The sequence below is a fragment of the Sinocyclocheilus grahami genome, unplaced genomic scaffold (assembly GCF_001515645.1).
Source record: "Sinocyclocheilus grahami isolate Dianchi unplaced genomic scaffold, SAMN03320097.WGS_v1.1 scaffold126.1, whole genome shotgun sequence".
NCBI classification, from domain to species: Eukaryota; Metazoa; Chordata; class Actinopteri; order Cypriniformes; family Cyprinidae; genus Sinocyclocheilus; species Sinocyclocheilus grahami.
This window is the reverse complement of record NW_015505305.1, coordinates 5,269,880-5,280,096: the sequence shown is the minus strand read 5'-3', so window position 1 is coordinate 5,280,096 and position 10,217 is coordinate 5,269,880.

The window sequence follows — 10,217 nt, the reverse complement described above, 5'->3', positions numbered from 1 at the left end:
TATATATATTATTTAAACTAAAATAAACATATAAATGTCATTTTACTAAATATTACTAAACTATTTTACTAAATATATATTATCTTAAAATGAACATATAACATTAACAATTTTTGTTTCTACAAAAGAACAAAGACTGAATCAAAAGATTAATGTGTTATAAATTACATATGTGTATTATATATATAGTAAATAACAAGTTATATATATGCATACACATATTATATATTCATAATATTATATTGATTATGTTAATTTATATTAATATAATAATACTATTAATTATGTACGCATATATACACACACATTAAAAGCAACAAAAGAACAAACAAATCTAAACAGTATGTATTGATTTTTTTTTATTAGATTGTGTGTGTGTGTGTGTGTATATATATAATCAAATTCTATATATGTTGTATATATTAAAACATTATGTTGGTAGATTTTAGAATTTAGTAATATAAATAGGTTATATAAAATGTAATAAAGGCAATAAAACATACATGAATTATTGTAGTTATTATTATTATTATTATAGTACAGTAGCTGTTTATGTACTCCAGTTTGGTCTCTGATGTAGGATTCCGTGACGTTGCTCTCGGTGGGTTCTCCGCTGAGGTGGGATTCAGCGCGCGTGCGCAGAGGGGAGAGGTATGGTTGAAAACTCGAAGTCCATCGCGCTCAGCAGAAGAGGAGCAGCACAACTAAATGTGACTTATCTGAGCATCATCATCATCATCACATCTGCGCCTCCGGGAGACAAAGAAGAGACGAACTCTGAAAGCGCAAACAACGCGACCAGAGCCCCCCGGAGTGATATGATATCATTATTATTATATCTCTCGACGTGACGACTGTTTGTCTGCCTCTAATGTTTCCAACCCACTGAGACCAGGGGGATTTATTCCTTCTTTTGTTCTTTGCTTTTTTATTGACTTATTAATAAAAGCAGCCAAAACGAATAAATACGGGTCATTATGGTTTTGTTAACACTGCATAATAGAAGAGGGTTGAATTGCTTGTGCGCGCAGTTCTTGCTGTGGATTTTATGTGCTGTGGACGGTGAGGAGCAGCAGTTCAGTGTGGAGGTAAGAGATCCACAGAAGAGATGATGTTGATGTCACTCACATCTCTGAATACACGCATAACTGCGCTGGATTGAGCCATGTTGCATGCAAACTATTAATGCAGTTTGCCGATTCAAGCTTTGCACGTCTCGTCTCTCTATAACTCAACAAATGAAAGTTGATCAAATGACAACAATGCTACAGAATGCAGATGTATGGCTTGCATTGTTATTTCTGAGACTTGGTGTGTGTTCAATATTATAGATGACTACAAGATCGAAGGTTTATGATTTATAAAGCAACTTGTTAATGAAATAAATGTTAAAAATGCTAATGTATCACACAAGATGCAAGGGATCACAGTCTAAATTAGTGTTCAAGTTACAGTGCAGTTGCTTAGTAAATACAAATCAGCGTGCAACTTATGTTATGAGGCTAATCGTACACTTTTGTGAATATTATCACTATTGTAATGCATTAGGCTGTATTTACTCAGAACATGTTGTTGCTACTTAAATCTATAGCTAATTAATTCAAAAACGTAGTGAAGTGCTTGTTTAGTTGCACCCATGACTTATTATTATGTGGCACAATAAGAGTTGCTTCAGAGGAAAGATGACTTTAGTCTTCTATAATTCTGGTCCAAAAAGCTTGCATGCTCTCTTTTCCTGCTGTTTTGGGCACGCACGCACACACACACACAGGTTTACATTTGTGAAAAGTGGGGACATCCCATAGGCGTAATGGTTTTTATACTGTACAGACCGTATATTCCATTGCCCTACACCAACCCTACTCCTCACAGGAAACTTTGTGCTATTTCAGATTTTCAATACACTCCATTCTGTGTGATTTATAAGCGTTTTGAAAAGTGGGGACATGGGGTAATGTCCTGAAAAGTCACCTTCTCCTTGTAATACCTATGTCATACCTTTGTCATTATACAAATTTATGTCCTCATTTGTCACAAAAACGCGTACACACACACACACACACACACACACAGACACACGGAGGTTTGTTCTGTTGGCACAATCTGATTCACCAAAGGGTGGAATAAATCAACTCGACATGACTTGATATCCGGCCAGTAACCAAAGAAGTCAACCTGTCATTACAGCCTAAATATTGTAACGGTAAACATGCTGTTACAGTTCAGCTTTTAGTTTTTTATTAGAAATGCAATGGCATTTCATGCAAAGCAGCAAAGAAAGCTTTTGCCTTCGAAACGTGCCAACATTATAAAAGTCCGCTGTGAATTTACAGTCGGTCAGACGTTATGCTCAAATGAGACAGCTGTTTGTGTTGTTTGGAATAGTGAAGTGTGTTCAGGACAAAGTTTTTCTCCTCAAGCGCTGGACGGTGTTGCAGAGGCAGACCGCCTGTTTATGAACTTGACAGTTGTGTCAGATGCCCTTTATGTCTTTAAGGAGCCTAAAATCTGCGGCAAAGCAAACAATAGCTTGAGACGCTTTACATTTTCATCCTGACAACCGTTATTCTTTCTGTTTCTCGGAAGACTGCTATTTTAGACCCTTTGAGATTATAGGCTTTCTCAGGACAGCAGCAATTCCATGACATTTACAGTACTGTGTACTTTAAAGTCCCCAGTCACCATGTATTTAAGCATCCCATTGTATAAATGAGTATTTTGAGATAACTCAATGAGAAGCAAAGTGGAATACAGAGTATATGAATCAAATCAACTTGGATTTCGTCTTAGAAATAAAGGGTCTTTATCGGCATTTGGTTCCATGAAGAACCTTTAACATCCATGGAAACTTTCCATTCCACAAAAGGATACTGGAAAAGGGTTCTTCAGATTATTAAAATGTTCTTCATACTACACTCTTACGTAACCATTTTTATGTTCCTCAAAGAACCTTTTCGTGAACAGTTCTTAAGAGAACCATTTTTTTCTTAGTGAAGATTTAATAATCTAAACAACCATTTACACTATAAAGAACATTTTGTAAATTGGATAGGTTCTATGAATGTTAAATGTTCTTTGTGGAACCATAGATGCCAGCAAAGAATGTTTATTTTTAAGTGTACACTGTTAAAAACAAAAGCTTCCAAAAAACTGACTTTCACAGCGATGCTACAGAAGAACCATTTTTGGCTCTCCAAAGAACCTTTCAGGGAACAGTTCTTCAAAGAACCATTTTTTGAGCATTTCAATAATCTGAAGAAACTTTTTCCACCATAAAGAACCAATGCAATGGAAAGTTTCCACGAATGTTAAAGGTTCTTCATGTAGCCATACAGTATGCCGATAAAGAACCTTTATTTTTAAGAGTGAAAGAAAGGTTCTTCAATGGCATTCCTGCAGAAACAACGGACAGTTCACTCAAAAATGAAAATTCGGTAATCATTTACTCATTAACACCTATAGACTGTACACAAAATTTGCCAATACAATGAAAGCCAATGGTGCAATGTTTTTGAGCCTCAACATTCTTCAAAATATCTTATTTGAAGTCATACAAGTTTGGAACTACATGAGGGCAAGCAAACGATGGCAGAACTTTGATTTTAGGTGAACTGTCCCTTTGAGAAAGCCTTGTGTGAATCTACATTCAATCTGCCAGGGTAAAAGAGCATCGGGGAGACAGACAGAATGCATTTTCCACTTGTCTGATGTTATAAAAGGACACTGATGTAAAACATTGAAGTTTATTGGTGTGGTTTGGCTTATAGGCTCTGCTGGTGTGGCAGTGGCAGAGGGTTATATTGGTAGCTTCCTGTGCACACAAATACATTGGCTTTAAAGGGATAAGACTAGTCTCTGTCTTTCTAAATGACAGATCTGTAGTTTAACCTAAAGCTGTCAAGGTTTTGATGGCGATGCCATTATGACCGTCTCTGTTGGGCTGAGGTCAGGAGCTGATTGGTTACTGGGCGACAGCATTACCTCAATTCCCTGCCTTCCTTGCAGTTCCACATGATTAACACTGTTTTACCAGACACATTAAACTGTTCAAACGTACAGTGTACACACTCTCAGTACAGTAGACAAGGTCTCTCTCTCTTGCTCGCTTTCTGTCTCTCTGTGTGTGTGTGTGTTTTGGAGAGAGACATTATTAATAGTGTGTGACAGACAGACAAAAGAGGGATTTAACTAGTGTGCGGTGAAGGCAGTGAGGTGTGTTAAAAAAGAAACCATTGACAATCTATTTGGTCTTTCAGAAAGCCAAATTATTAAAAGCTGACAATGGACATGTAATCTTTTCTTGGCAGTTCTCGCGCTCTCCATACATATTGCTCTCTGGAGGTCTTTACAAGGCTTTCAGTTGAAGAATGGCCTCCCAGAACCAGCTGAGGAATTAACTCCCGGGGACACAACTGATTTATTTTTTAATTAAAAAGTAAGATTTATTAAATGGAAAAAGTTGTATTTATATGAATCGTTTGGATTATGGAGGCGTTATTTCATTCATTGTATAGATTCAAGTCATCATGTCTTGTGAAAACGCATGCAGCAAGCTGTATAATAGCAACAGAGCTGTCAGTCTACAAAAAAAGTCACTGTGAACAGATAAAGCTCTGTCACACCTCTCCAACAAAGGCATATTCTCTCCAGAATGACATGTTTGAATGATGTTTGTCACTTCGTATAACATGATGTGTGTGTGAATAGGAGTCAGATAGAGTTCAGCCTCTGTCTTTGTGTTGCAGGCCCTTTTCTTTTTGCTAATGTTATGTCAAAACAAAAGCGAATGTTATTTTTACCGACATGGCTACACTGATGCACCCCCAAAATACACATGAATACACTGGAATTAAGAATAATTAAAATATTAAATATTAAAATACAGTAAAATATAATATGAAATAACAGTTTCCAAACTATCATGTGCTAAATAATATTGTTATAAAATATATATATATAAATATAACTAGTGTGCGGCGAAATTTTGTGTATATGTAACATTTAAACTATTTCAGTTATTAAAAATCTGTAGCATCACATACCTATAAACTACAATATTTACCTACAAACATTTCATTATGCCGCGAAAAACACTGTGCTGAGACTTTAATGAACATTTTTGAGTGATTGATAACGCAAATTCATTACTGAATCAGAGTTGAATTGATTGATATAAATGGCCAGTTTGAACTGATTCAGACAAATTGAACAAAATATGATGCTACTTCGAAAAATCTATTTCAAAGATATAGACTTAAAAGCTCTCATACTTAAGAGTCATAACAAAAGGAAGGATCGTCATCTCAAATATGTCATAAACAATTCATATATTGCCCAGCCCTAATTGTATGCCAGTGTTTTGGGGTTGAAAAATACTTTGTGAGACTTCCATGAACACTTTTCAGTGATGATGCAAATTAATCACTGAATCCAAGTTAATAGATTCATATAAATGGATAGTTTGAACTGATTCATGTAGATGAATTGAATAGCAACTCTGATGCTACTTTGAAAAATTAGCACGATTAAAACTGTTCTAAAGTTATCATACCTGACGATCCTTCCTTGACTCTAATCTCAAATATTTTGTAACTATTCATTATATTGCCCAGGCCTTAATGTACACCAGCATTTTAGGGTTGATCAAATTGACTAATTTAAATGGACCATTTGAACTGATTCATGCAAATGAATTGAAACAAATCGGACTAATATAATACTAATACTAATACTCAAATATTTCAAATATATTCAAAATATCACCCAGCTTTAATTGTATGCCAGTGTTTTGGGTTGAATGGGTCATATTAGGCCTATATTTAGCTAATCTGTTCTGAGTACCAGGTGCAAAATCACATTATTCAGAGCCACGCTTTGGGTTTTGTCACACTCTTACAAGCCACTTGCACATATAATACACACATATTCTCTCACGCTCAGCTCTCAATTCAACACATAGCTTCAAAGAGAAAATGCAACGCACATCCCATCCCATTAGCCCTTCGCTTGAACTTATATGTGTACTAGAGGCAGTGAGGTTGCATCCTGCTGAGCGTAGAGTCCGTGACGGCCCAACTGAATGGGTTCAGTTCTGTCTTTCTTACTGCCCGACACGATTCGATCACAAGAACCCTTTGAAGAATGGAGCCATTTGACGAGGTCGGTTTTGTTCCTAAGTACAACATTAAAGTTTCTTTTGGCAGCTCATGAATGAACAGAAGTTCAAATGTTTATTAGAATGTCCTTTCGTCTTTCCATCTGTGTGTTTATGCTTTTGCAGTGTTTCTGAGCGCTGCTTTCTGTCTTTAGGCCTACTGAGGACATGAGCAGATTGTTGACCTTTCATCAGCTCTTATTTCTTAACGGTTGTTGCAATTATGCACAACGTCATCCTATGCGTTTGCATGTTTGTGCAATCTTCAAAGCATGCATGTGTTCTTTCCATACATTGTGTCATCGTATGCATTTCCAGGCGAGATTGTAGTGCTCTGCACTTCATGTAGCATGTTGCGTCCACACATGGTCTCTCTGATGTCAGTTTGGCTCTTTACGGCGAGCAGATTTTCACTGTGGAGGGGACGACACATCCGTCTGTTTATCTGTCCTGCGAGAACCGAGTGCACCAGCAAAAACGCGTGGTTCTGTCTGTATGCAATGTCTATTTCTAGCTTTCTTTCTCTCCGGATGGTATTTTCTTTCTTTTTTGTCTCACTCGCGCCGTCTCTTGCTGTTTTCCTTGGTGCAATGTTTTAGTGTGCCGAAAGAGACTGTTGCTCTTCAATCTTTAATGGCACGGGTGATTGCTGTTGATCAACAGACGCACATGACACTATCGGCTCTCTTGATATCGTTGGGGTTTTCTATTGATAACGTAGGGACCTGGAAAAATGTCCTTGCAGCTCAATCCAGTGACGACTTGATGCTAAGCTCACTTCTACATGGCACAGACACTGACTATAATGTAAAAAAAATGCAATTTCGCCATAACCTGACATTAAAGTCATGAAAATGACTTTTGTTGGTATAACCTAAGGTTGTCAGGTTGATTCAGTCACATTAAGTCTTATTTTTGACTTGAAATTAATCAAAATCTTTCAAAATCAAAGAAAAAAACACAATGTTTACGTCTAAATCATGTTTCATTCATCTTCTAAAAAATTGAAACACAAGATGTTTCACACCAAATTGGATTAAAAATGCAAAATAATGCCAGTCACTGAATTAAATATGCAACATAATAAACAACAATTTAGGATACCATAAGATTTGTTGCATACTTCCCATATAAAATATTAGGATGTATACAGTACATACTGAGCAATATGCATTATGCTAGTACTCCATTCTGAATGCACAAAGCTCTCTCTGGAGGGAATGAACTGTGAATGAATGAAAATGTTTTGTTTGGAACTAGGTTGAGAGGTTAAAAGCATGCTAGATCCGTTAGAGAACTGTGACATTCTCTGACATTTGGCCAAAACAGTCGGCAGCGGCTGATAGAGGGCATGAGACGGAGGGGGTAGCCATGGAGATCCCATGTGCGATATGATGGTTTGGTATGTGTCCGGATTAATAATTTAGTGCGTGTGAAAACCGATACCAGAGAGCAATAGCCTTTGCCCACACACACTTGCACTCACTTAAGCACAAGTGACGTAAGAGATCCCATGTGGCTGGTGTCACAGCTCAGCTAAAACAGACAGCAGTTAAGCACCATTGTGTGAAAAGGTCAGTTTTTAATATAAGCTAAGCTATGTGCTTAGAAACACACACATATATTATATACGTATATATAGAGGCAGCAAAACGGTTATGACAACTCAAATTGCATGCTGGGATCAAGGTTAAATCGCATATTAAAATGCATGAGTCTTGTAAAGCTTTCCAAACTAGCCGTAATGATCAGTTCTAATATTCTGGAAAAAAGTTCTGAGTTCTAGCTTCACTTGGAATTGCTAAAATAGTGACTGTTTTCAAACAGGTTTCCTTGTCTGTCATTGGTAAAACAAAAAGATAGCCCCTCCCCAAATGCACACTATTGTTGAGCAAGTGTTGCTGTTGCTGGGCATGTCGAGATTCTTAAACAAACAATGTTTTGAAAGCACCACAGATCCAAACGTTTACACTTTTAGCTTTTTAACATAAAAAAAAAAACTTCTTAAGATGCACAAAGGAAAAACAAGATGGAATCTGAAGTTATGCTTGACTAGCCAAACTCAACAGTCACTTATTTATCTGTGATCTATACATCTGCACGTGTTGCCATGGTCACATCTTCTCTCTGAGGGTGTTTTATTGCTAAGGAAGCATTCGGATGGCCTTTAGGGTTCAGCTTTGATGTTACTATGAGGCTAATTAGGCCTTGTTTGCCTTATTAGCTAGTGATCCATGAAGCACATCAGCTCTGAAAGTTCACTGGAGTGGTTCAGAAATCAGAGTGCAGCATCAGGTCCGCCACGGCCTAAATCATATCATGTGTGATGTTGGTTGACCTTTTTGGAGTTCAACAATGGCTATGTTCCAGTGTGGTTATTTTATAACTGTTGTTTTATAACTGAAACTAAAACTATTACAAATTAAAAGTTTGTGTAAAATAAAAATAATTAGAAATTAAAATATTTTATTTTATTAAATATAAATATTAGATTAAAAACTTTAATTACTAAAACAAAAATTTAAATACAAATTATTTAAAGATAAATATAAATATAAAAAAATTAACAAAATGGCTCAAAAGGACAAAAAAAAGACTAAAATAAAAGCTAATTAAATCCCAATTTAAAGTATTAATAAATGCTATAATTGTATAAATAATACTAAAATAAACACTATTGTGTTCAAAACAGAGTATTACCATACTATACTAAAAATTGCACAGTATATACTATGCAGTATTAAAAAAAAAACTTTGAAGAAATATTGTTCATTCTGACAAAATGAAACATTTGCAAGCAATGTATAATCACATATATGATTTTATTATATTATAGTAGATATTCTGCTATAGTGACCAATATTTTTGAAGCTATACTACAAAATAGGAATTTCTGGCATAATTTTCCTGAATATTAGTCATATGACATTTACGGCTCATGTGACTGGCTCATGAAAAATGTGCCTATGAGGAAGAAGACAGCAAGCAGCTCACATACTTCCAGAAAATAAACAAAGAAGCAACAGTTAGCTAACAGTTTTCAGCAAATAATAATAATAAGGAATGAACGGGTTGGGAGACTAAATGGTTAAATATCTGGGTTTGTAACTTAAAATTTGTAGCCCAAAGGGTCTTTCAGCAAGACACTTGAATAAAAAAAAAGTACAGTAAAGTGCTTTTGACAACAGCATCTGCCAACCAAGTAAATAAATGTAAATCTCAAAAATATACAAAATACACCTATAGGCCCAAAGCACTTTGTTCATTTGGCACGCAATCCACATCCAAGGAGCCAATGTATCTTGTATCCAGGTTGTGGTTTTTAATGGCCCCAATTTTCTTGAAGCTGCACCAAACATGCTAAGTGTTCCCAAATCCAAAAGCACCTCAGAACACTCTCTCTCCCTCTAGAGGTCCCCTGGGGTAACTTCAGTCCTCACAAAACCTCTTCCCTGTCTTAAAGACACACTCACGTAGAATAGATACGGCCAAAAGTCATACACCTTCCCACATCACTGAATAATCCATAGCTCAGAGTAGGGCCGTTTCTAGGCATAGGCGAGCTAGGGCGCCACCAGCTGAAGGGGCGCCAATGAGCGCACGTACTGGCACTTTTAGCAGGGTTGTGATAAAGAGTGGCACGGTCACCCTGAAATATGACTGCCGCTCCCACTGGATCCCCCAACATTATTGGGCTAGAGTAGTGTCAATCTGACGTTGCCTGTATGCCACTAGATCAGAGTGCTGTCAATTGCTGCCTGATTGTTGCATGCAAAGTTTACATTTGGAGAGCTCAACAACGCCATTAGATCAGTGGGCTCTGTCAGTGCTTTGGCAAGGTAACACTTTTTTTGCCATGCAATAAAGCTAAATAAAGCTAATTTAAAATATTGGTACAGTAAATAAAGTGCACAAAATCAGCATTTTGTTTAGGCAGTATTTGTGGCACATTTGTCCAAATATTTGTGGCAGATTTGTCCAAAAGGTGTGCGTTTTTTGCGCCAATGCATTGTTAAAGGATCAGCGTGTCATGTAATATTCCCATATAAACTTTAACATCCAA